Below are 27,697 nucleotides of genomic sequence, written 5' to 3'. Positions count from 1 at the left end.
TACAGAGAAATTCTCTGCCTTCTGTATTCTAAAATAGCATCCAGATAGGAATCTTTAATATTAAATGGTTTTTTAAAGTTTCTCTCACTTTCTTTTTGCTTATAAAGAAATATTTTAAAATGTCCATACTTAAAAATCAAAGAAAGGCTCAGGTAGTTTGTATCTGTGGACACAACTGATGTAATAATTTGTACAGGATTGAAGTCAATTTAGTCAAATTCTCAACCAGCTCAATTAAAAACAACACCAACAAGAACAGCAATAACAGTGGCTTCTATTTTGGTCTGGATTATCAATCTAGTGGTGTTTGAAGACGTAATGAAAATGACCTGATGATTTGCTTTGTTTTAAGTGGAGAAGTCTAATAGCTAAGTAAAATGACACAATGTGATATGTAATATTAATGAAAAGCACAAATACTTGAATAATGTTGGAATTCGTTTATTCAATAAACACTTTGTAATGTACCTTTATTTCCCCAGGCACTTATGGACCTGTTGATGTACATAGAGAAAAAAAATACTATGCCCTTCCCTGAAGAACTTATTTACCATTCTACTGACTGCTTTCTTAGACATATTGGCTAAAATGTACTGAAAATTTTAAAATTCTTTAAAAAAAGTAGACTGTAGACTCTTGCTAACTCAAGCTTAGATTCTTATTATATTTAATGACCATCAGAAACATACATAGAATCTCTTATTTTCTTGTATTAATGTGTAAAAATACACACAAATGTAGAACTGCAAAATCTGGAATTGAAAAGCTAGATATACCATGGACTTCAAAAGCAAAAGGAGTATAAAAAAATCTTCTAAACTCAAAACTTATAAATTCAAACTTATAAATTCAAAAATTTCTAAATTTGTGAAATTAAATAATTTGTAGTTTTTAGGATATGTTGTTTTTAAGTTTTAACTTATTTTAAATTTAAAGGGATAATGTATAACATATTTTCTTTATATTTTAAGAAACATAGATAGCTATATATTAGTATAACATGGTTGTTTTCAAGAAAGTACCACAATAGGTAAGAAAATGTTAACTCTTATTTCTTGGACGTTAGTATTGAGTTTTATCTTTTATCAAAAACTATTGAGTACCATTGAAGTAAATAACTTTCTTTTGAAAAGTTTTCAAAATACTATGAGATCGTATGGAAGCAACCAGTTTCTGTGAAGTGAGTAAGTCAGTCTTTCATAGATGCACCTCTATATCATAGCTTTAAAAAATATCTAGGCACCTACCAAGTACCCAACTTTACCTGTTTTCCTTTTATCTTTACAAAAATTCTGTGAGGTTGGAATTTTTCTTCTCCTACAGATGAGGAAACTATGACACAAAGAATTTTATAACAGGGCTGCATAGTTAGTAAATGATGAAGATCTGTTTGCTTCAAAACACTTGCTTTTCCACTGGATCACGGTTCTACAAAATGGATCATTGCAGTGCAATGCCTAGGATTGTCTGTATTTGGCATGTGTTATCATATGTGCAGGAATATCCAATTATTTGTGCGGTAATACCCATTTTATAGTTGTTTATAAAAGGAAACAAATTGCAAACAACTCAGATATCTTACAATAAGAAAGTAGGTAAATGAAATTTGTTGTATCTATTATAATTAAGATTGTGCAGATTAAAATGTGGATGTGGAAATATATTTTTATTTACATGAAATAGGCTTATAAAATAGGCTTATAAAATGAGCCAATTAAAAATTTGTATAGATATATAGAAATCTAGAAAGATACTCTTATTATCTAAAATTGTAAGTGGTTTTATCTGGCTAGCAGGAGCATAGATATTTTCATTTTTTATAAAATATGAAAAAATTATAAATTTTTTATTATTAGAGAAATATAAGAAAGAAGTTTTTTACTTTAGAAAGGAAAAATATTTAGAGAACATACACTTACATTATTGGATAATATTCTCATTGTCTCTCATACTTTGTGCCCCATATCCCTTCTACCCACCTACCCCCTATTCTTCTGCTAAACATTATAGTTTATTTTCTTCCAAGGCTCTGACAAGATTCGTTTGCATGTCAGTTATGGTGACAGAAGGCAAGGAGGTTCCTACTCTCTCCCTGCTTTTTTTTTTTTAACTGTTTAATTCTCATAATAAATTGTAACAGCTTCAAGCGCAGCCTTTTAAACCCGTTTTGTGTAAGTAGCCTGATACATACGTTTACTTGGTTGCCACATATCTTATTTGTTTTGAATTGTGTTGGCCCAGCTTCACAATCTGAGATTTTTTTTTTGCCGATGCAGGCAGAAATCAGTCCTCTGTCTTTATTTTTCTGATGATTTACTGATTATCAGGGAGAGCAAAACCACTGAAGTCCATTTCCTCTCCTATCACCTAAGTAAATGTTACTCGTTCAAAGGAAAAATAAACCTTCATTTAAGCTAATAGTCTTGATGGGGGGGTGTGTGTGTGTGTGTGTGTTTGCCTGTGTGTGTGCACATACACATGCATGTAGAAACCTTAAAAACCTTATAATTGGGAAACATTAATGGAAAACAGGTTTTCTGAAGGTAAGAGTAAATCTGGATTTAAGCTCTGGCGTCGTATATTAATTACATAGGAAAACCACCTAAATTTTCATTAGTTTTCTTTTCTCATCTACATAATGTTGATAATTGTTTGAATATTACCTTACAGGGTTTGGGGCATGATTCACTTGGATAGTAATTAGTTCTTAATTTATTTATTCACTCATTTGTTCTCCAAATATATATTGAGCTCCTATTGTAAAGTAGATGTTATTCTAGGCACATAGGTGTATCTATAAACAAAACAGACAAAATCCCTGCTCTCTTGAAGCTACATTCTAGTGGATAGAGATAAACAATGAAAAGTAAGTGTAGTGAGTAAGAAAGTTAAATATAATTAGTGCTGTCTATAAAAGTAAAAAATATGATTAAGGAAAACTGGGACTGCCATGCATGGGGCAGGGTAGAGTTGGGGAACAGGTTGCAGTGTTACCTAAGGTGGTCAGGGCTGGCTTCCTTGAGAACGTGACATTTGAGTAAAGACTCATTTGAGTAAAGACATTTGAGTAAAGCAGCCATGTGGACATGTCGGTGGAGAGTGTGCCTTAGGCAGAAAGCACAGTCAGTGCAAAAGTCCTAAAGTGCTTGCGGGACAGCAGCGGGGCTGCCAGGCTGGTATGGAGTGAGTGGGGAGATGAGGTAAGAGATGTGAAAGTTGGATTGCTCCCGAGGGCCTTGCGGGACACTTCAGGACTCCAGCTTTCCCTCCAAATGAGACTCTAACTGGTGTAGGATTTTGAGAGGAGTGATGTGACCTAATTCAGGTTTGTAAAGGATCGCTCTTGGCTGCTGTGTAGAAACAAGTGTGCGGGTGAGAGTGGGAACAGGGAGGGTGGTTAGGGGCTTTTTATAGGAATTTAAATGAGAGATGATGGGGCTTCTATGAAAGTGAGCAGTCAAGGTGGGGAGAAAAATCCATTAAATACAGTATAGATGAAGGTTTTGTTTGTTTGTTTGTTTGTTTGTTTTTGAGATGGAGTCTCACTCTGTCACCCAGGCTGGGGTGCAGTGGCACGATCTCGGCTCACTGCAACCTCTGCCTCCTGGGTTCAAGCAATTCTCCTGCCTCAGCCTCCTGAGTAGCTGGGATTACAGGTGCCTGCCACCAAGCCGAGATAATTTTTTGTATTTTAGTAGAGATGGGGTTTCACCATGCTGGCCAGGCTGGTCTCGAACCCCTGACCTTGAGATCCACCTGCCTCATCCTTACAAAGTGTTGGGATTACAGGTGTGAGCCACAGCGCCCAGCCATTTGTTCTTATACGTGGTGTTGAGCTAGAGAGTATCCAGTTCTCAAAGTTACCAGTTTTTCTTTGGGGCTTAGAATTTAAATATAGACTGTTACTTAAATGTACGTGTTTTGACATCATATGTCTAGAAATTAAATAGGACATCTTAGTTTAAACTACTTTTAGTAAAGATCTTGTGAAGAAATCAAGTTTCAAGCTCAATAAAGCTTGCTTCTGTGCTTCTTCTGATCACATAGCACACAGTTCAGGGGTGATTCAGTATTGCTCTGGCTTGTTTCAGAAACTGAGAAACCATTCTCAACACTACTCTCTCTCCAACCTCTCTCCACCATGTAATCCAAGTTTTGTCCATTGTGTTTTCAAAATATATCTAAAAATCTGTTTATTTCTCTCCATTTCCACTATTAACCCCATGGTCCTAGATGTTGTCAATTTTGCTGTACTACAAGTATCCTCATCCGTTCTTTACTTAGCAGACAGAGAGTTTTGTACAAATGTAGGTCTTCTTAAATCATGCTGCAGTATAAAACATTTCAGTGATATCTGCTAGAATATTCTCCATTTATGTCCCCATCCATTATCTGCCTTTCTTTGCTCTGTACTCCAGGAGGATACAGAATACATCCCTGGAACTCCTTTGGCTTCTGGCTTCCCATTGAGGATGGTATACTTCCCCTTGCACCTAAAACAAAGTCACAATTCAGGACATGGACAATCATTATAAGGAAGGCTCTACATGATTTTGCTGATCTACCCATCTCACTTCTTTCACCATTCCTGGCTTTGACAGTTGCCTTTCAGTTCCTTATACTTCCCGGCCTCCTCCCACCTCCTTGGTTTACACTCTCATTATTCCTGACTGAACCACTTTTCCTCCACCTCCCATCCATTTCACTTGGCTCACTCTTGCTCATCTTGAATGTCTCAACTTTAACATCACTTCCTCAGAGAAACCTTCCCTAGTTATATACTCCCATTTCTCACTGAATTTTTCTTTTGTAGCAGGTGGTGTGACTATGTATAAATATTCATGCAACATATTTGCATAGTAATTCTCTTCTCTGATAGATTCCAGGCTCCATGAGGTCAAAGATATGCAGGTTTTTCTTTTAAAACTAAGTCTCAGAAGCAGTGGTTGGTACATACAGAGCACTCACTAGCTGCCTGGCGAATGCATTTAGAAATTAAATATAGTCTCACAGGCAGTTTTCAGTAATTGCCAAGGAGATTGTAATGTGTTAGTGTAGAGTCGTATCTAGGAGCACACCTAGAACTGAAAATTAGAACGAGCACTGGAGCCCGGGAGTCTGTGTATTCTGACCTGAAACCAAGAAACCGACATTCATAAGGCTAGCGATGTTACGGAAGACACTAAGAACTACATGCTGAAGAAAATGACGTCAACAAGGTATTTCTCGTCTTTTAGTATTAAAGTTGAAAGTGTTTATATATATTTTTTTGTTACATATGCTTATTATAACTTTTGTGACTGGTATGATTTACTTATTTTTTCTGACTTTAAGAGCAAGATTCCATACATTTAACAAGTGGAAATAAGGTAGGAAGAGCTTTGGCACCAAATATGTGAGTGAAGACCAAAAGAATGACACATGCCACTAAAAAGATATGAAAACCAAAAAAACCTCTCTCCATTATAAATAACTTTTTATTTTAGAAAAAAAACTAGTATAATTATTTTAGAAAGAATAACTGTGGTTATTAACGTCTTTATTAAAGTATAAATTTTCCACAAGAAAATTTGGTTTTGTTGGTAATAAACTATTCTTATATATATTAAATATTTTGAAATCTGATCTTTAAAATTTTGCTGAAATGAAATTTTGCCTTTCTACCATCTCTACTAGAAAATGAAAATATACTATTCTGTCAGAGTATTATTAATAAAATGAAAATTTATTAATCTGTCCATTTTGTCTTATTGATTCATTTAGAAAAGTTTGAATTGTATCCTGGGAAAGGTCCATTACAAGCCATTTCAGAAGAAAGTCAATATATATGTTATTGAAATGCATATGGTATTCTAAGGGTTTCAAATTCATAGAGCTGAATGGAATTTATTTTTAACTTTATGAAGAAATAGTCTTTGATGGATTTTTTAATGGTATTTCTATTCCAACATAAGTTTGATGGCTGTAACATTTTAGAAATAGATGTGTTTGGTGGAAATGTTGAGATTCTTATTTGTAAGCAGTGAGTGAAGCCACCAAGAATTTTAGTGACCTCCCTTTTGATGAGTGACTATTCATATTTATTCTTATTCATTCTAATAATAATCAGTTTTAAAGTACCAACAGGACAGTGTATAACATCTCAGTCTGATGGGTCCACTTCTAAAGGTACTATGTCTAAAGGTACTGCATTTCGGCACACTGAAGCCAGTGTATACCTGAAAAGATGACTCAGCCTTGAGCCTCTACCTTTTCCACAAGTTAATATGTGATAGGAGGCCAGACATTGTAGCATTATGTCATTCTTGGCACTGAAAGGAAGGTAATTTGTGTAAGACCTTTATTGTGAGATCTGTCAACATGGAAACTGCAAAACAAACTTCTGAAAGAGATGATGTGTAATACTGTTTTTTTTTGTATGGGTGGCCATGAAATGATTTCACATTTAGTGGAAAAAGGCACAGAATGTTGTTCTTGATACAAAGAGAAACTTCCTCAACCATTTGACTAAGATATTTGGAAAACTTGAGTTCTTTAAAGAAAAAGGAAAACGCAGTTAACAGTTACCTCGTATCTACTGCATGCTTATCAAGCAAGGTGTTACACTAAGTACGTTGGTGTGTTTGTAAATGAAAGAAGGAATGGTTGTATGTACATACATGGATGCGAAAATGAAGGAAATTAATATGTTGAAGAACTGTTTGTAGGAAAAACATTTGGAGAGTGTGGAATCTCAAAGAAGTATGTGATACAAAATCCTTCGTATATTTGGAGGGCATAAGGTTTGATGAAACTAAGTAAATCTTAATTTATGCCAAAGTGGAGTCACTACAATTAATACCAAGGCAATGAATTGTGTGACATATTCATCAGCATTAGTGGGTCTTTAAACTTTGGATGAAACTCTTTTAGAAATTTTAAGAGGTGAGCAGGGAAAGTTTTTATAAGTTTTAATAAAATATTTAGATTAGATTATTTTGGTGTATTTCATATGCATATGTATTTGGAATAGTTAGCTACATGTAAATTCTATTTCTGAATTGAATTCCATGAATTTGTTTCAAGTACCTACTTTTAGAGCAGTGTATATTTTCTGAGTGATAAAAGAGGAGTAATACATGCATTGTTTAGAAATTCACCATAAATATGGCAAACAAAACAATCTAGAAAGAGATTTAAAAAAAACCCAAAAAACCCAAAGTTTACCATCCAGTAGTAAAGGTGGATTGTGAGGGACCCTGCCTTAGAGAGTCGTAGGAGAGCATGGTCCTATTCAGTTAGAGCCATCAGGAAAGCCTTCACAGAAGAGGAGGGGCTGAAATAGACTCAAAGGAAAAGGTTTATTTGTAATATGAAGATGAAGAAGGCAGAGGCATAGAAGGTGGCCTGCAATAGTGACATAGTGCATGCGTGCATGCATGAGGCGGGAGGTGGATGGGGGGAAGGAAAACTGGTATCTAACCAAATATTTCACCTGTGTTTTTTGGTTTTTGCTGCTGAATTGGACAAAGGCTGTCACCATTCATGATGGTTCTGAAAAAAAACAAAAGCCACTCCATTCCTGATTATTACTCTAACTAGACTGTTGTTGCTCTCCCTTGAGTTTTGGAGTAGTTGTACCTCTGTCACATCAGTGAAAATTATGCTACTTTAAAGGAGTTTTTCTTCTCACTTGTTTTACATTTGCTGCCTATTACATAGCTGTCCTTTGTGCATCTGGCTAGCATCTGTGAGCCATGTGTGTGCCCTATGATGGGACATGTGTATTGGTACATTTCTTCCTTGATAAACCCCAGTGTCTAGGACAGTGCCGGGTACATAGCAGGCATTTGTTAAATACATGATGAATATTTTTGTAAGGATTCTCTCTTGATTTTTATTATCAGGTATATTTTGCGTAAAATGCAAATAAAACTGATCACAAGAAACTGTGACCTTGGTGATAGATACAATTTTCAAAATCATATGGAACATTAACTTTTATTCGATATTAATGTTAACATTAACTTTCATTCAACATTAACAGCATATCAACTTACAATAAAAATTATATCTCTTTATTAAGAGTATGCAGTGTCAAAAGGCAATCAGGTTTCTTAGTATAATTTGTTTCTGTGTTTGTACTTCATCCAATCATAAACTAGGTAGGCACTTTCTTCCCTTAGAAGGGTTACTGAATTGGAAGATTATCTTTCTTTCGAATATGCTTACAATGTATTATCTTTAATTATTTTACTGAAGAGAAAAAGAGAGAAAGACCAGAGAGCTTGTTTCAGTCCTGTGAACTTTTTAAGGTTATTGCCTAACTCACCTTCATTCTTTATATTGAGGCAGGAGTTCTGTCTATCTATGTATCTATCTATCTACGTATTTATCTACTTATTTGTTTTTGGATAACATTTATTTATGTCAGGTACTGTGCCACGTTTGTTATTCTTCCCAGAGTATTTGTTTTATGGATGAAGAATAGAGGATTCCCTTGCTCAAGAATATACAATGAGTAAGTGATGGGTAGGAATTGGGTCTAAAAGTTCTTTATTTGATGAGACACTCACTCTCAAAGATGCCATCCAGAGATTTATTGCTTTAATTAAAACAGGTTGGGAGAATTAATAAAAGTTTTCAACCGTGAGAAAACAAATAAAACGCTTGAAATAATTGAACATGCCAGAAACTAGCAGTTCTTTGCTTTTTCTCAGGAGAACAGAATTATTCTGGAGAGAACTGCATTTGATAAAATACTGGTAAAAGTATTAAAACATTATTAAAGGCCGGGCGCGGTGGCTCAAGCCTGTAATCCCAGTACTTTGGGAGGCCGAGGCGGGTGGATCACGAAGTCAGGAGATCGAGACCATCCTGGCTAACATGGTGAAACCCCGTCTCTACTAAAAATACAAAAAACTAGCCGGGCGTGGTGGCGGGCGCCTGTAGTCCCAGCTACTCGGAGGCTGAGGCAGGAGAATGGCGTAAACCCGGGAGGCGGAGCTTGCAGTGAGCCGAGATCGTGCCACTGCACTCCAGCCTGGGTGACACAGCGAGACTCCGTCTCAAAAAAAAAAAAAAAAAAAAAAAATAAAAGATTATTAAAATGTATCAATAATACAATCTAGGGATTTAAGAAATGCATATGTGTAATTAAATGACACAACTTATTTGAGAACTTCATTAGAAAATTAGACACTGTTCCTTTCTACTCCCTTTTGTATCCTCAGAGCCTAGATAAGTGTCTGCCATAGAATAGGTGCTCTATAAATTCTTGTTGGATGAATGAAAGGATATTTGAGTGATTTTTTTATTATTATCATACTTTAAGTTCTAGGGTACATGTACACAACTTCCAGGTTTGTTACATAGGTATACATGTGCCATGTTGGTTTACTGCACCCTTCAACTCATCATTTACATTAGGTATTTCTCCTAATGCTATCCCTCTCCCAGCCCCCCACCCCCCAACCCTGATGTGTGATGTTCCCCTCCCTGTGTTCATGTGTTCTCTTTGTTCAACTCCCACTTATGAGTGAGAATCTGCAGTGTTTGGTTTTCTGTCCTTGTGATATTTTGCTGAGAATGATGGTTTCCAGCTTCGTCCATGTCCCTGCAAAGGACATGAACTCATCCTTTTTTGTGGCTGCTTAGTATTCCATAGTGTATATGTGCCACATTTTCTTCATCCAGTCTATTATTGATGGACAGTCACTCACAGCTTCCCCTGGCTAGGAAAGGGAGATCCCCTGACCCCTTGCTTTCCAGGTGAGGTGACGCCCTACCCTGCTTTGGCTTGCCCTCCATGGGCTGCACCCATTGTCCAACCCGTCCCAATGAGATGAACCAGGTACCTCAGTTGGAAATGCAGAAATCACCCGTCTTCTGTGTCAGTCTCACTGGGAGCTGCAGACTGGAGCTCTTCCTAGTCGGCCATCTTCAGGTGTTGTTTTCAGTGGGCCTCTTGGAGAGGTGACAGTTGAGTGGAGTCTGAATGAAGTCAAGGCTCTGTATGCTTGTGAGCTCAAATTTATGTCTTGAACTTTAGATGCTTATATCCAAATACCTATCAGATAGCTCATTTGAATGTCTCAAATAGTATTAACGACTCGAGGACTAGAGGACCAATGCTATTAATTTTAGCCAACTGAACAGAACCCAAACATTAAACACAGGTTTTTTGCACATATTAGGAACACCATAGTTTAGGGTCTAGGAAAAATAGATGCTTGAAAGGTTCAGGTGACTGCAACTGCTTATGCAGTAAAGAGCTAGCTTTGCCCAGCTTTACTCAGTATTGCTGTTATTTTCACCTTATACAAACACTTAGGCTTTTCTGTGATTGCTTTTTACATCAATTTAGAAATAAGGGTGAGTATATGTGAATTAATGCTCAGGACTTTGAAACTAGATCAGCTCTAAGTAACTTAGTGATATAGTAATAATAAATTCTGCATTACTGAGGAGCTGAATTTCTGATTTGTGTGGTGTGTCTGTTTTTTGCATGACTCCTCTACTTTCTGTATTTCATCACCATGTACAGTTTTATTTCCAGTATTCTCCTATGTCAACCCTGTTGGTCAACTTTGATGTCATAGACTTTCCTCAAATACCACTTCGGATTTGCTGTTAACATTGAATTATATCATGTAGGTCTGATTATTTTTCTTCTCTTGAACATATTTCTTTATTAAAATATAACCTGTGTTCCACGTTTCAAGCATACAGTGTTTACCTTCATGATGCCTTTCCAGTCATTCCGTGTACAAGTTGGTGTGTCTTTCTATAGGCCTTCTTGCATTTCTGTGATTTTCCACTTAGATGACATTTATTTATTTATTTAGGTTTTATTTTATTTTATTTTTATTATTTTTTTAAATAGGTTTCCGCTCTGTCACCCAGGCTGGAGTGCAGTGACAAAATCATAGGATCACTCCTGGGCTTAAGTGATCCTCCCACCTTAGCCTTCAAGTTGCTGGGACTATAGACGCATGCTAGCACACCTGGCTAACTATTTTTATTTTTTTAAATAGAGATAGGCTCTCCCTATGTTTCCCAGGCTGGTCTCAAACTTTTGGACTCAAGTGATCCTCTTACCTCAGCCTCCCAAAGTGCTGGAATTAAAATTGTGAGCCGCTGCACCCAGCCTCATATGGCATTTATACATTGCTTCAACTCTTACAAAATGAGACTTATGTCTATTTTGACATATTCCTTTGTACAGTAATGCATCTCTTAACAACAAGGTTACATTCTGAGAAATGTATTGTTAGGCCATTTTTTGTTGTGTGAATATCATAGAGTGTACTTACGCAAACCTAGATGGTCTAGCCTACCACACACCCAGGCTATATGGTATAGCCTGTTGCTCCTAGGCTATATACGTGTACAGCACATTACTGTACTGAATGCTGTAGGCAGTTGTAACACAATGGTAAATATTTGTGTATCTAAACATATAAAAAGTACAGTTAAAATAGGGTATTAAAATCTTCTAAGACCACCATTGTGTATGTGGTTTGTGGTTGACACAAACATCATTATGTCGTGCATGACTATATACTCATAACTTGAAATCTTATTCTTCTTGATTTTAAATTATTTTGGGGAAGGACCTAAAGTTTATGTATCATTGTATCTGTCATACAGCCTAGTGCTGTTCCTTCCATATATTAGTGCTCAGTTTTTCCATAGTATTCTTGTTTGTCACATTGCAGGTAATTGTTTAATGCTTATTTGAAAGTAATATTGGTCTAATTACATCAGTATTATGGACATATTGAATACACACACACATCATACAGATAAAATCTTCATGCAATATAGAGGGCATGCTTTTTGTTGACTCCCTCTTGTGTACCTGTCACACCTCTAGACTTGACCATCTTTGTGCTAGAGGAAAAGAGAGCAGTAGTGGCAGGGATGTGCCATAAAGCTAATTCACTATCACCTGTAGGACAGTCAAGGTTGCTTTCTGGGTTTCTTCCTGAAATTTGAGCTGATAGTAAGCATTATAACCACCACTATAAAATTTTATATTAACATTTGCAAGAACAAACAGTTGACATCAGGCATAAGTCTTACTTTGCATTATACTTTTGGTGCATCATTGCTGGAAAAATTATGCTAATTCACACCATCTGCAGCTACCAGATGTGCTATTGAGATGTGCACAAGTTCTTTTCCAGAAGACTATTTGATGTCAAATGTCAATAATGTGTTGAAATGACAGCACCTACTATCAAAGGATGAGGAACAATTACAAGTCATGTTTTCTCTTTAGGCTCACATACCAAGCTGGATGATAATACTGTGATAAATTAAATATAAATGACAAAGTAGAATTAACAAAATAATTCTTCAGTCTACCTTTTGGTCGGTTGCAAAATAACTATAGAATCTATTGAAGACTATCTTATTGAGTATATTTTTATAGTGAGTGTGGTGACATCCTGCCATCTACCTTGCATTTCTTGGCTTGTATTTTATTAAGAGAATTGGCTGAAAGGATATCAGCTGATGGTGATAGAATAAGTTTTTTCATTGCATGGCTGAGTACGCTTCTAGAAGCTCTCTCTCCCAAATATGATTGTTGAAAGTAAATTTGTTCATTTGAATACACTTAAGTTCTTCATCCACATTATGTCATAAAAGGCATTGCCACCAATTTAGTAGAACTATGGTTTTGTTTCCTTTGTCTGGGGGAGAGAGGACGAGAGAGTGGGAAGTGGCTCCTTTCATCTGAGATTTTTTCATGTTCTACCTGGATCTGGATGCATCTACATTTGGAGAGAATAGAAATCCTTTATGTTCCAGTTTCACTGCTTTCCCATTTTGGCAGCCACTGCTAAGAATTAAAAATGCCTGGGCACAGAAGCAGTTTGAGCTGTTGAACATACCAGGTAAACTCTGAAATTTTGTTGGTTTCTACAGTATTAATGAGTAATAGTGTTTGACAGCAGCTAGTACTTACTGAAAGCTTTTCCTTGTGCAAGAATGTGTCTGAGTGGAGGGCAAGTCTCTTTCTCTCCTTCCGTCATTTTATTCCTGTTCTGAAGTTCCTCCTGGACACATATCACTGCTGCCTCAAGGGGCTTTGTATGGACACCAGAGAGTATTTTCTTATAGCTCAGGTATTCTATAAACATATTACAACCATTGTTACAGAAAAAAATGTTTATTTTTTATTTCATTTGAGACAGAGTCTTGCTGTCACCCAGACTGGAGCATGGTGGTACAATCTTAGCTCACTGCAACCTCCACCTCCCAGGTTCAAGCAATTCTCCTGCCTCAGCTTCCTGAGCAGCTGGGATTACAGGTGCATGCCACCACACCTGGCTAATTTTTTTTTTTTTTTTTTTTTTTTAGGAGAGATGGGATTTTACCATGTTGGCCAGGCTGGTCTCAAACTCCTGACCTGAAGTGATCTGCCCACCTCAGCCTTCCGAAGTGCTGGGATTACAAGTGTGCACCACCACACCCAGCTGAAAAAAGTGTATTTTGATTTAAATTCTTCTGCTTAGAGAATGAGGAATTCCCCTTAACCCTGGTAAATGCTGTTCTTATTCAGATTTTGCCAGGATATGAAGCATTTTTTGTTTTAGTTTTTTTTTTTTTTTTAAATAAACAGTCTTTGATAAATATCTAAAATTGCCATTTTAGATATTGGCAAGTGGTCAATGTAAGTGATATATGACATATACTTTTAAGTACAGAGTAAATGGGAGTTTATAAAGGAACATGAATGAAGAGCCAGCTTAGTTAAAAACATAGGTTTCATCTGGATAAGCAGGACACCGTAAATGTCAAAAGAATTGCACTGCTTTGCTTTTTTGAATATCACTCCCCATTGATAACTCATCTCATAGAAATAAATAAAGCTATACATTTTATTTTCTCAGGACCAAGGAATAGAACTTACAAAGGATACTATTTTTAGCAATTTTTGCTTGCCTCTGTACCTTTATCCAGGTCATTCCCTTTGCCTAGAGGATTGTCAGTTCCACCATGCAGTCCCTGGGCTCAATCCCTGGTGAATTTTTACTCATTCTTAAGATTTAATTTACTTCTTTCTGGGATGCCTTTCTTGACTTCTCAGGGAAGAATTTGCTGCTTGCTCCACTCTGCATCGTCAGCTTCCTCCTCCACTCTCTGTGAACTACTTATATATATAATAATGTCCTAGCATGTGTCTTTGTCACCTAATCGAAGTCCATGATATGTTGAGATTGACTTCCTCATCTCCTTTCTTTTTAGATATATTTGTCTTTGGGACAAGTAGGCATCTGTTAGATGTTTGTTGAATGACTGAATAGTTTTATATCATTTTTATATGTAAAGTTCCTACACATGGAAAATCATCTTTGCTATTTTTATCTTCAGGATTCATGAGGGTATAAAATTGTGGAACATAAATTGCAGAAAAATAATTTGTATCCCTTTTAATGTTGAGAAATGTAATAACATATTGTACTAGTGAGTGATTATTGTTATTGCCAATATTAGACAGAAATATTAATACATTAGTATCCATTTGTATGTTTTTGTAAAGTGCAATTAACTTTCCTTTTCGTGTTTTAGCCCAGTTTTCAATTTGAGATATTATTATATATATATTTTACATTAAAAATTTAACTGATTGAAAACCTAACTGGTAAAAGTTATATTACAAATTGCATTCATTAGTTTTAAAAAAGTGCTTTTAACCCCAATAACAGGAAATGACTCTCAATATTTTTGCGTGTAGCCTTGCAAACCTTTGAAAATGTATTTATGTTCAAACTTTTAAGTAAAAAGGAGATCACACTGCACATATTGTTCTTTAACTGAGCATCACTTTTGAGTTGACCAAATTACACAAAACATTTTAGGGTAGGAGTTGCCATTTGATGATCATCTCTGCAGATGATGCTCTCATTGAAATTAGAAGGTCAACCATATGGGGAGGTTAAAAATAAAATCTGCTGGCCTTCAAAATCCTCTTATCAGCCACCTAACGGGGTCAGATGCTGACAATGATGCATCTGAGAGCAGCAAGTAAAGACAGATTGCAGAAGTTTTCATAATTGTGAATTGTGTTCTTGATTTATTCATTTTTACTTGTCTTTGTTTCCAATCTTGGGGATCTCTGGACTATGAATTTAGGTGGCAAATCTCAGGTGCATCTCCTAAAGACTAATAGTCATTTACACATTCATACATGAGATAAAGTATTTGGTGATATGTCCATCAAGTATAACTCAGAATCAGTAAACAAGTCTTTTCCCAAAGTAAGTTCCTTCTAAATGTAGCTAAAAAGAGCTACTTTGTCATTAAAGTGAATGAATATTCAGTTTTAGAACAGACTTGATGTTTGGATTGTGTTAAACATATGTCTGTTAGTGAAAGTGTTAGTCACAAAGATAAAATTTCTTCTAAAAATAATATATAGAGAAAAATGCAATAAATATACACATGGTAAAATACTTCTTTTTTCTGTAAACTTTTAGTTCTTTATAAGGGTTGTGATATCATTTAAAAATTTTCTGTTATTAAAAGAAACTGGAGATACTGTTCCTCGTAGCTGATAGTTTGGATATTTGTCCCCACCCAAACCTTATATTGAAATGTAATCCTCAGTGCGGACATGGGGCCTGGTGGGAGGTGTTTGGGCCACGGGGGCGGAGCCTCATGGTTTGATGCTGTTCTTGCAATAGTGAATACTCATGGGATCTGTTTTTTTAAGTGTGTGGCTCCCTTCCCCACTCTCTCTTGCTCCTGCTTTCACCATGTGGCATGCCTACTCTTGCCTCACCTTCCACCATGAGTAAAAGCTCCCTGAAGCCTCCCCAGAAGCCAGGCAGATGTCAGCACCATGCTTGTACAGCCTACAGAACTTCTTTTCTTTATAAATTACCCAACGTCAGGTATTTCTTTATATCAGTGCTAGAACAAACTAATACAGTAGCCAAAAGGTAGAAGCAACCCAAGTTCCATTGATGGATGAATGGCTAAACAAAATGTGGTATATACACCTGCACACACACACACACACACACACACAGTGAAATATTATTCAACCTTAAAAAAGAAGGAATACATATACATGATAGACTATTGATGAATCATGAGGAAATTATGCTAAGTGTAAAGAAACCAGTCACAAAAAAACAAATACTCTCTGATTTAACTTGTATGAGGTGTCTAGTATAGTCAAATTTAGAGAAAGAGAAAGTAGAATGGCAGTTGGCAGGGGCTGGGGAGAAGGAAAGTGGGAAGTTGTTTAATGGATATAGAACTTCAGTTTTTCAAGATAGAAACGTTTTGCACAGCACTGTGAATACACTTAATAGTACTGAACTGTACATTTTAAAATGGTTAAGATGGTAATTTTATGTCATATATATCTCACCACAACTAATAAAAGATAAATAAACTGGAGAAAAACACAATTTTTAGAGTAGTTTGGACTGGGACTTATTTATTTTTAGCCATAATTGTTTCTAAAGAATAATACCTAGGACTGGTCTATGGGCCTTTAACAGAATCTCGTATAATACATAATAATGGATTAGTTGGAAATATATTAGAAAACTTTGGTTAAGTTTCAGTGCAAGTCACTATTTGTCCTATATTGCCCTATTTTATTTATTTTTGGTGGAAAACATGGACATGATAAATTATTATTTGTAGATTAATTGAAAGCTAGCTAATATACTGAAATCACCATATTCAAATATGTATTTAGCAGAGATCCTTTGCTTTTATGATTATCAATTTGTAATCAAGAAACAGTTATTATTCATGTATTTATGGACTGCTTACTGTTATGTCAGGAACTGAGCTGAGTTCTGATATGTATTGATGTATAAGTTAAATCTTGTCCTTAAGGAGTCTGCAATCAATTGCATTTGGAGATGGGAGAATAACACAGAAATAGAAAATTATGCTAAAAAACTATAAAACTATGGAAGGGGTAAATAAAATGTGATTCATGAGAACAGATAGAAAGTTTTGGGAGTTCAGGATTTCTGGTATGAGGAACACTTTATGGAAGAAGTAATAACTTCTTTGGGTGGAGAGGGAAAGGTAAAGGATGATATTATGACTTGGGTGAGTAATTGAGCAGTTCAGTGAGATAAGGACAAAAAAAGGAGAAGTTTTGGGAAACACATCCATATTAATTAAAGTTTTGGGAGAGAGGAAGAATAAGCCCAGTGAAAATTCATGGGATGGGATCAAGAGAGGTCCCCAAACTGGAACCTGATGAAAAAATTAAAGAATTACTAGTGAATGGCCCACAACCAAACTTAACCAAAACAAACCACCAATAAAACAAACCAGAAACAAAACAAAACAAAAAAGAAAAACTGAGGAGGAGTGGGTCAGAGATGGAGGAGGAAAACTGTGAGTGTCATTTCAGGAAACTAAGGAAATGTGATGTGTTAGTCCATTTTCACGCTGCTGATAAAGATATACCCGAGACTGGGAAGAAAACGAGGTTTAATTGTATTTACAGTTCCACATGGCTGGGAGGCCTCAGAATCATGGTGGGAGGTGAAAGGCACTTCTTACATGGTGGCAGCAAGAGAAAATGAGGAAGGAGCAAAAGTGGAAGCCCCTGATAAACCCATCAGATATTGTGAGACTTACTCACTACCACAGGAATAGCATGGGAAAGACCGGCCCCCAGGATTCAATTACCTCCCCCTGGGTCCCTCCCACAACCTATGGGAATTCTGGGAGATACAATTCAAGTTGAGATTTTGGTGGGGAAACAGCCAAATCATATCATTCCACCCCTAGCCCCTCCAAATCTCATGTCCTCAATGTTTCAAAACCAGTTATCCCTTCAAAACAGTCTCCTAAAGTCTTAACTCATTTCAGCATTAAACCAAAAGCCTACAGTCCAGAGTCTCATCTGAGACAAGGCAAGTCACTTCCAGCTATGAGCCTGTAAAATCAAAAGCAAGCTAGTTACTTCCTAGATACAATAGGAGTACAGGTATTGGGTAAATACAGTCATTCCAAATGGAGAAATTGGCTATGCAAGGGCCCATGCAAGTCCAAAATCCAGCAGGGCAGTCAAATTTTAAAGCTCCAAAATGATCTCCTTTGACTCATCTCACATCCAGGTCACACTGTGGAAGAAGTGGGTTCCCATGGTCTTGTGTAGCTCTGCCCCTGTGGCTTTGCAGGGTACATCCTCTCTCCTGGCTGCTTTCACGGGCTAACATCGAGTGTCTGAGGCTTTTCCAGGTTCATGGTGCAAGCTGTCGGTGTATCTACCATTCTGGGGTCTGGAAAACTGTGTGTCTCTTCTCACAGTTCTACTTGGTGGTGCCCCAGTAGGGACTCTTTGTGGGGGCTTTGACCCCACATTTCCCTTCTGCACTGCCCTAGCAGAGGTTCTCCATGAGGGCCCTGCCCCTGCAGCAAACTTTTGCTGGGAATCCAGGCATTTCTATACGTCTTCTGAAATCTAGGTGGAGATTCCCAAAGCTCAGTTCTTGACTTCTGTGCACCCGCAGGCTCAACACCATCTGGAAACTGCCAAGGCTTGAGGTTTCCACCCTCTGAAGCCACAGCCTGAGCTTTATGTTGGCCACTTTCAGCCACAACTGGAGTGGCTGGGACACAAGGCACCAAGTCCTTAGGCTGCACTCAGCAAGGGGACCCTGGGTCTGACCTGCAAAACTACTGTTTCCTCCTGGGCCTGTGGGCCAGTGATGGGAGGGGCTGCCAAGAAGGTCTCTGACATGGCGTGGAGACATTTTCCTCATGTTCTTGGGGATTAACATTAGACTCTTTGCTACTTATGCAGATTTCTGCAGCTGTCTTGAATTTCTCCTCAAAAAATGGGTTTTTCTTTTCTACCACATCATCAGGCTGCAAATTTTCTGAACTTTTATGCTCTGTTTCCCTTTTAAAATGGAATGTGTTTAACAGCACCCAAGTCACATTTTGAATGCTTTCCTGTTTAGAAATTTCTTCCGCTAGATGCCCTAAATCATCTCTCTCAAATTCAAAGTTTCACAAATCTCTAGGGCAGGGGCAAAATGCTGCCAGTGTCTTTGCTAAAACATAGCAAGAGTCACCTTTGCTCCAGTTCCCAACAAGTTCCTCATCTCCATCTGAGAACACCTCAGCCTGGACCTTATTGTTCATATCGCTATCAGCATTTTTGTCAAAGTCTCTAGGAATTTCCAAACTTGCCCACATTTTCCTGTCTTCTTCTGAGCCCTCCAAACTGTTCCAATCTCTGTCTCTTACCCAGTTCTAAAGTTGCATCCACGTATTCAGGTATCTTTTCAGCAGCGCCCCACTCCTGGTACAAATTTACTGTATTATTCTATTTTTGTGCTGCTGATAAAGACATACAGGAGACTGGGAAGAAAAAGAGGTTTAATTGGACTTACAGTTCCACATGGCTGGGGAAGCCTCAGAATCATGGCTGGTGGCAAAAGGTACTTCTTACATAGTGGCAGCAAGGTAAAATGAAGAAGAAGCAAAAGTAGAAGCCCCTGATAAACCCACCAGATTTCATGAGACTTACTCACTATCAAGAGAATAGCATGGGAAAGACCAGCCTCCAGGATTCAATTACCACCCCCCCAGGTCCCTCCCATAACATGTGGGAATTCTGGGAGATACAATTCAAGTTGAAATTTGGGTGGGGACACAGTCAAACTATGTCACAGGGTATTTTAGGAATGAGGCAGAAGTCAGTGAGCATAACAAAGAAGAATTTGGCACAAGGTGCTAGGTGATGTCCTTGGTGGAGAGCAGGTGAAAAGAGCTAGGAGACCAGGCAGGCTGAAAGTGGGAACTGAGCTAGAGCAGATGTGGAGGTTGTGAACAAAGACAACCATTTCAATAACTTTTACTATAAGAAAGAGAGAGTATACTATAAGAAAGCAAGAGTTATACTGTGGAGGAATCTGGGTTTAAGGAGGTTAAAATTTTTATGTATTTTATTAAAATTTTCCATTGTAATGAGAGATACATAGTATAAGTTACCATTTTAATCATTTTAAATGTACAATTTAGTAAAATTAAGTATATTCTCATCATCACAATTACCTAATTCCGGAACTTTTTCATCACCCCAATCAGAAATTCTGTACCTGTTAAGTAATAATTCCCCATTCCTGTCCTCCTTTCAGCCCCTGGCAACCTCTAATCTTCTTTCTGTCTCCATGAATTTGACTATCTTAAATATTTCATATAAGTGGAATCATACAATGTCCATTATTTTGTATCTCATTTATTTCACCTAGTGTAATGTTTTCAAGGCTTATCCATGTTGTAGCATGTATCAGAGCTTCATTCCTTTTTATGGTTGAATAATACTCCCTTCTCTGTATATACTACAGTTGGTTTATACATTCATCTATGAACGTTTTGGTTGTTTCTCCCTTTTGGCTGTGGTGAATAGTGCTGCTGTGAACATTGTTGTACAAGTATTTGTTTGAATCCCTGTTTTCAGTTCTTTTCAGTATATACCTAAGAGTGGAATTGCTGGGCCATATGGTAATTCCGTGTTTAGTTAGTTAGTTTGTTTGTTTGTTTGTCATTGGAACTCCAGATTTTTTAAAAAAAACTTTTACTTTAGATTCAGGGGTACATGTGCAGATTGGTTATACAGGCAAACTTGTGTCACAGGGGTTTGTGGTAGAGATTATTTCATCACCCAGGTACTAAGCCAAGTACTCAATAGTTATTTTTTCTGATCCTCTCCCTCTGTCCACCTTCCACCCTTAAGTAGGCTCCAGTGTCTGTTGTTCCCCTATTTGTGTCCATGTGTTCTCATCATTTAGCTCCCACTTATAAGTGAGAACATGCAGTATTTGGTTTTTGTTCCTATGTTAGTTTGCCAAGGATAATGGCCTCCAGCTCCATCCATGTTCCCACAGAAGACACGATCTCGTTTTTCTTATGGCTGCAATAATAATCCATGGTGTATAATGTACTATGTGTTCCTCATCCAGTCAGCCATTTATGAGCATTTAGGTTGATTCCATGTTGTTGCTATTGTGTGTAGTGCTGCAGTGAACATTCACATGCATATGTCTTTTTGATAGAATGATTTATATTCCTTTGGGAATATACCCTCTAATGAGATTGCTGGGTTGAATGGTAGTTCTGTTTTTACCTCTTTGAGGAAGTGCCATTCAATATAATGGTTCTGGGATAACTGGTTAGTCATATGCAGAAGAGTGAAACTGGACCTCTTTCTTACACTATATACAAAAATCAACTCATGATGGATTAAAGACTTAAATGTAAAACACAAAACTATAAAAACCCTGAAAGACAACCTAGGCAATGCCATTCTGGACATAGAAACTGGCAAAAATTTCATGACAAATATGCCAGAAGCAATCACAACAAAAGCAAAAATTGATAAATGGGATCTAATTAAACTTAAGAGCTTCTGCACAGCAAAATAAACTATTAACCGAGTAAACAGACAACCTACAGAATGAGAAAACATTTGCATAGTACGCATCTGACAAAGGTGTAATATCCAGCATCTGTAAGGAACTTAAGTTTACAAGAAAAACAAAGCAATCCCATTTAAAAGTGAGCAAAGGAATGTTTACCTCTTTGAGAAACTGCCAAACCTTTTCCCATAGCAGCTGCAACATTTTACATCCCTACCAACAGTGTACCAGGGTTGCAGTTATTCCACATTTTTGTCAACACTTGTTATTCTCTGTTGCAATGTACCTACTTCTGTTTTTGTTTTTTTGTTTGTTTGTTTTGTTTTGTTTTGTTTTTTAAGACTGTGTCTTGCTCTCTGACCCAGGCTGGAATGCGGTGGCATGATCTCGGCTCACTGCAACCTCTGCCTCCTGGGTTCGAGCAATTCTCCTGCCTCAGCCTCCCAAGTAGCTGGGATTACAGGCATGCACCACCACACCTGTCTAATTTTTGTGTTTTTGGTAGACACGGGGTTTCACCATGTTGGCCAGGCTGGTCTTGAACTCCTGACCTCAAATGATCCTTCTGTGTCGGCCTCCCAAAGTACTGGGATTACAGGCATGAACCACCATGCCTGGCCTTCCTTGTGGTTTTAATTTCCATTTCCCTGATGACTAATGACGTTGGACATCTTTTCATGTGTTGTCTATTTGTGTATTTTCTATGGAGAAATATCTATTCAAGTCCTTTGCCTGGTTTTTGATTTGGTTGTTTTTTGTTTTGTTTTTTTTCTGTAGAGTTGGAGTTTTTATAAAATAGATACTAGAACTTGACCTTATATATGAAATTGGCTTTTGTTTTTTTTGCAAGTCCATTTTAGATATTGTCTCACTGTCATGATAATGGCCTTTGATGAACAGAAATTTAAATTTTGATGAAGTTCTGTTTGTCTATTTTTTCCTTTGGGTGTACATGCGATTTTTAAATTAAAAGTAAATTCGCAGTAAAATTTACTTTTTTTTGGAGTGTAAAGGTATGTGTATTTTAACACTTGCACAGATTTGTGTATCTACCACCAAAATCAGGATACACCCAAATCAGGATACAGAAAATTTTCATCATCCTCCAGAATTCCCTCATACTGCTCTATTTGTAGGCAAACTCTTACCCCTGGTTGGCAGTGACCTGCTCTTTATCCCCATGGTTTTGCTGTTCCAAAAATGACATATAAATGGAACCACATATAGTAAGATAATTCTCCATGGGTCTCGCATTGCTGCATGTTTTGCAAGCAGAGGCACTGACTGTTTTTGTTCTAGACTATCACTTTGAGAATGTTTGAATAGTGAATAGCCTTGGAAGATATAGTATGTTTCTCCCTCTGAAGCAAACAGCAGGCATACTCACTGCCCATTATAAAAGATTTGAGTTTTCTGAGATAGGGTTCCTCTCTTGTAACAAGTCAAGGTGTGTAACTTTCGGTTCTCTTCACCTTGCCCTTTTGGAATTGGGGCTCAGGGAACCAGCACTCATGTAAAAGTGCTGATAGTCTGACCAATTCTGTTGCTACAAAAGAGAGATAGGAGGGAATGGATTTGGCAGTTTGAGGAGCTTGGAGAAGACTTGAAATAGTTGTGGAAAATGAGAGTAAGTGTTACTGGGGAAATGTGGAATTATATATTAAGTAAAACAAGCTGATTGTAGCAATAACTAGTTATTATTTTTACAGATAAGCAAAGAAAAAAAACAGAACAAACCAACAAGCCTTTTTAATACATCTCCTTATGCTACCATAAACCTTATAATGTTGTTTAAAGGGACATCAGCAGTTCATAAATAAAATAAACCTAAATTGTTGTTTGCCTTTAGTGAATAGATAAATTGCTTATCTTTAACATGTCATTTATTGGAAATAATATTTAACACAATCATTAATTCTTACAATTCTTTTGTCAAGGCTGTCAGAATTGTCATTTAAAATGCATAGCACAAACAATATTATGCGAACAATAACAGAAATGAGAAAAGGAAAATAACTATGCACAGTTTTGCCTCTAATAAATTACCTGTTTTAATGTGTTTTTATGCATTCCTAGTCTTTGTCCACATGCAAATATTATGATATTGAATCACTTGTTGGTTGCATCCTAGGCACAATTTAATTTACTTCTTTTTTATCAACATCATTTTATAAGCATTTTTTTACATATTATTCCTGGACCTTAACAGTAAGAGTTTCTATTATCTGGGCTTTTGTGTACTTCCCCACCCCCCACCCCCCACCATTTTATCTATCTCTGGGAAAGGCATTATTATCTCCATTTTATTGATACAAATACCAAGGCTTAGGAAAGTTAAAAGATTTGCCAAAGATAAGTGCGTTGCATCTCTTAGGGTAAAATCTTTACAAGTATAAAGAATTAATATATTTACCTTATTCATAATTGGTTTTCCTTTGTTTTTTATTGATGCATATTTTACATATTTATGGAGTACAAGTGAATTTTTATATATGCCTATAATGTGTAATGATCACGTCTTCTAGCTACTTTGAAATGTACAATATATTGTTGCTAGTTATAGTCACCCTGGTCTGCTATGGAATATTAGAACTTCTTAATGTAAATTTGCACCCAACCACCAACCCTCTTTTTATCTCCTCATCCCACCCTCATACCCTTCCCACATCTGATATATCTGTCATTCTATTTTCTATCTCCCTGTGATCAATTTTTTTTTTAAACTCTTATGAGTGAGAACATATGAAATTTGTCTTTCTGTGCCTGGGTTATTTCACTTAACATAATGACCTCCAGTTTACGTCCATGTTGTTGCAAATGACAAGATTTCATTCTTTCTGTATGGCTGAATAGTATTCCATTGTATATATGTATATGTATACCACATTGTCTTTATCTTTTTGTCCATTGATGGACACTTAGGTTGATTCTGTATCTTTGCTGTTGTGAGTAGTGCTGCAATAAACTTGCAAGTGTAGGCATTTGATAAGGAAAGTTTCTTTGATATACTGATTTCTTTTTCTTTGGATAGATACCCAACAGTGGGATTGCTGGATCATATGATAGTTCTTTTAGTTTTAGGAGAAATCTCCATACTGTTTTCTGTAGTGGTCATACTAATTTACATTCCCACCCACAGTATATAAGAGTTCCCTTTTCTTTTCATCCTCACCAGCATCTATTATTTTTATCTTTTTAGTAGCCATTCTAACTGGGATAAGATGCTATCTCATTGTGGCTTTGATTTGCATTTCCCTGATACTTAGTGATATTGAGCACTTTTTCATATATCTGTTGACACTTGTGTATCTTCTGGCAAAGATTGTTATTTTTTCTCCCCATAAACATCAGCTAAAACTCAAAGCTGAGATTATGAAAAACTCTTGATTGTTCAGGATACGTGCGTCTTTTACTGTGTATATTACCAAGCAATAGAAATATATATTAATATAGTAGCCAGTCACATTTGTGAAGAATGTTAGCACTGTAACAAATAAATCTTCATATTATGTAAAATAACAACATAGATTTGATCTGTGAATGAAGGATTTTTCATTTTATATAGTGTTTATAGTCTTTTAAACACACACACTATTGGCATAAACAAATTTGGCCACATATTCCAGTGCAGGTGTGTGTTTGTGTGTGTAAAATTATATATGTGCTACTTTATTAAAATAATTTATATATTATATACAACTATGTATTTTTAAAAAATAAGATTAATATTAATAAGAACATAATCTCTAATATTTTATCTATTTTTGCAGTATTTTTTCTTGCCCATTTCTGGGATGGGTGTCCCCCAACTTGTGTAAACTACTGATTAAAAAATAGCTAAAATGCATCTTATAGATTTAGGCACTTTAAATATTTGTTTAGTATATAACAAAACTTTTGCACTGAAAACTGTTTATTGAAATGAGTTCACAAATGCATGTTGAATATCTGTTATGTACAAAGCATTTTGTATAGATAGTGATCTTTCTTTTGCTCTATGCAAGATTTGACGTTTTTTTTTTTTTCTGTATCAGTAACCCCTTGTGAAATCTGATTTTGACCTAATATCTAGCTAAAGCTCCAAAAGTTTGTCCTTGAGAGAGTGCCTGAAATTGTAAAAGTAGTATAGCTGGGTGCAGTGGCCCATGCCTGTAATTCTAGCACTTTGGGAGGCCGAGGCAGGCGGATCATCTGAGGTCAGGAGCTCAAGACCAGCCTGGCCAATATGGTGAAACCCCATCTCTACTAAAAATACAAAAAATTAGCCGGGTATGGTGGTGGGTGGCTGTCGTCCCAGCTACTCGGGAGACTGAGGTGGGAGAATTGCTTGAACCTGGGAGGCAGAGGTTGCAGTGAGCTGAGATCTCGCCATCTCCAGCCTGGGTAACAGAGTGAGACTCCACCTTAAAAAATAAAAAGTAAAATAAAAAAATAAAAGTAATATAAGCAGCATCAAAATTACTTGTAAAGCAGTGTTTGCTAAGGCTTTGCACTCCTCACCTATGCATTGTATAATATTTAATTTGCCTTTGGAAAAGTGAATATGGTGATAGTTTATCACAGAAGTTGTTTGTGCTGATGTTTTAGCATTTTCAAGAACAACACAAATATGTAAAATGTAATCAAGTGCCAAAGGGAAACTGACAAATGACTCTTTGAGCTCAGATAAATAACAGCTTCTAAATACCCATGTATATGTCAGTAGCCTGAATTTTCTTGAGTATGTTTCTGTTTTGACTTCTTTTGTACATTGATTTGTTCCGTAGCAACTACCAGGTAGAAATATTCTATAGGGCAAGAAAGAAAAGTGATATATTTGGTGTGGAGATTTTTTTTTCTTTTTTTCTTTTTAGAGACAAAGTCTCACTCTGTTGCCCAGGCTGGAGTGCAGTGGTGCAATCTTGGCTCACTGCAGCCTCTGCCTCCTGGGTTCAAGCACTTCTCCTGCCTCAGCCTCCCAAGTAGCTGGGACTACAGGTGCACACCACTACGCCTGGCTAATTTTTGTATTTTTAGTAGAGATGGGGTTTCACCATGTTGGCTACGATGGTCTTGATCTCCTGACCTTGTGATCCACCCACCTTGGCCTCCCAAAGTGCTCAGATTACAGGCGTGAGTCATCCAGCCTGGTGTGGAGATTTTAAGTGACTTTTGAGTCATAGCAGTGAGCTGTTTTGCTTTTGATTCTAGTAATTATTTAGGAATGTTTAAAATGTATTTTTGTCATTATATTTTAAGTACACTAATAATGTTTTTTCTGAATTGTATGCTTTTGTTTTTTAATTGCATGAATAACATGAATTTCCTCACCTGAAACAACCTCAAATTCAGTTTGTCAAAGTCAGAACACATAAACTTTTTCCTCAATGGTTTCTGTCAATCTAATGACTTAGCAGAGGTGATTATATACCTCAATTCCAGAGATATAAATAGATGATGAGAATAAGATCCTGGAAACTGTTTTTCAGTGAACCCAGCTGCTGCTGTATTAGGTCTGCAATAAACTGAAAATGACATTTTTTTCCATATATGCAGGTGAATCAAGAACATAAACATTCTAAGAGTGTTTTACATCTTTCACATACCCCTTTCATCACTTTAACTGGATTAGTAGGTGGTAGCTTGGGCCAATTGTTTACCATCTCATGCAAAGCTGACTTCATTTCCAAACATGTTATTGTCTCTTTTGGCAAGTAGGTCAATACACGTGACCCAAGAGGACCCAGAGCAAGAAACAAGCACTCAATGGACAAGTCATATGAAGCAGGGTAAGAGCACTTATCATCATACTCATACCATGGGCCTACAACTGCTCTTTCAAATAAATGGTGATGATAAGGCAGCTATTAGTTGAGAATTGACTTGAAGCTGCTTTGCTCAGATCTTTGTGTATATTATCTCATTTAATCTCAGGATAATCCTATATTAGTTACACTTACAATCCCCTTTTTATAAATGAGCAAGCTGAAACATAGAGAGGGCAAGTCACTTGTTCAAGGTCATATATTAAATGGCAGATTCAACATAAGAACTCAGACTTTCTGAATACAGAGCTTGTGTCTACTACACTCTCCTGCCTCCCATTTTGGCAATAAATTTTTTGGCAGATGGTGATCACAGAAGTTGCTTAAAGTCACAACTTTTAAGTACTCTTTTTTCTAAAGTCAAATTGTGTAGTTCTTATCATAAAAAATTATATTATCACTTTTGTAGTTTAGAAGAGGAAGGCGTGAAAATTTGAAATGTTATCTATTCTCATTTAATTTCCTACTTTCCGTGGAGAGTATTCC

General features: G+C 36.7%; 1 protein-coding gene across 5 annotated transcripts in view; it reads left to right on the top strand.

Annotated features, from left to right (window-relative positions):
• The window catches only part of PRKD1 (protein kinase D1), a 366,404-nt gene that overhangs the window by 27,672 nt on the left and 311,035 nt on the right, over window positions 1-27,697 (top strand). The window contains exon 2 of one of the 5 annotated variants that reach the window (XM_073998502.1): window positions 13,351-13,531. The exons of the other annotated variants lie outside the window; for them this stretch is intronic. The gene's annotated coding sequence lies outside the window, so the exon portion shown is untranslated. The remainder of the gene's footprint in view (window positions 1-13,350; window positions 13,532-27,697) is intronic. 5 annotated transcript variants of the gene reach the window in all.

This window comes from Macaca fascicularis, chromosome 7 (assembly GCF_037993035.2).
Source record: "Macaca fascicularis isolate 582-1 chromosome 7, T2T-MFA8v1.1".
NCBI lineage: Eukaryota > Metazoa > Chordata > Mammalia > Primates > Cercopithecidae > Macaca > Macaca fascicularis.
The sequence above is the reverse complement of the archived record's forward strand: the minus strand, read 5'-3'. Positions and strand labels throughout refer to the sequence as shown.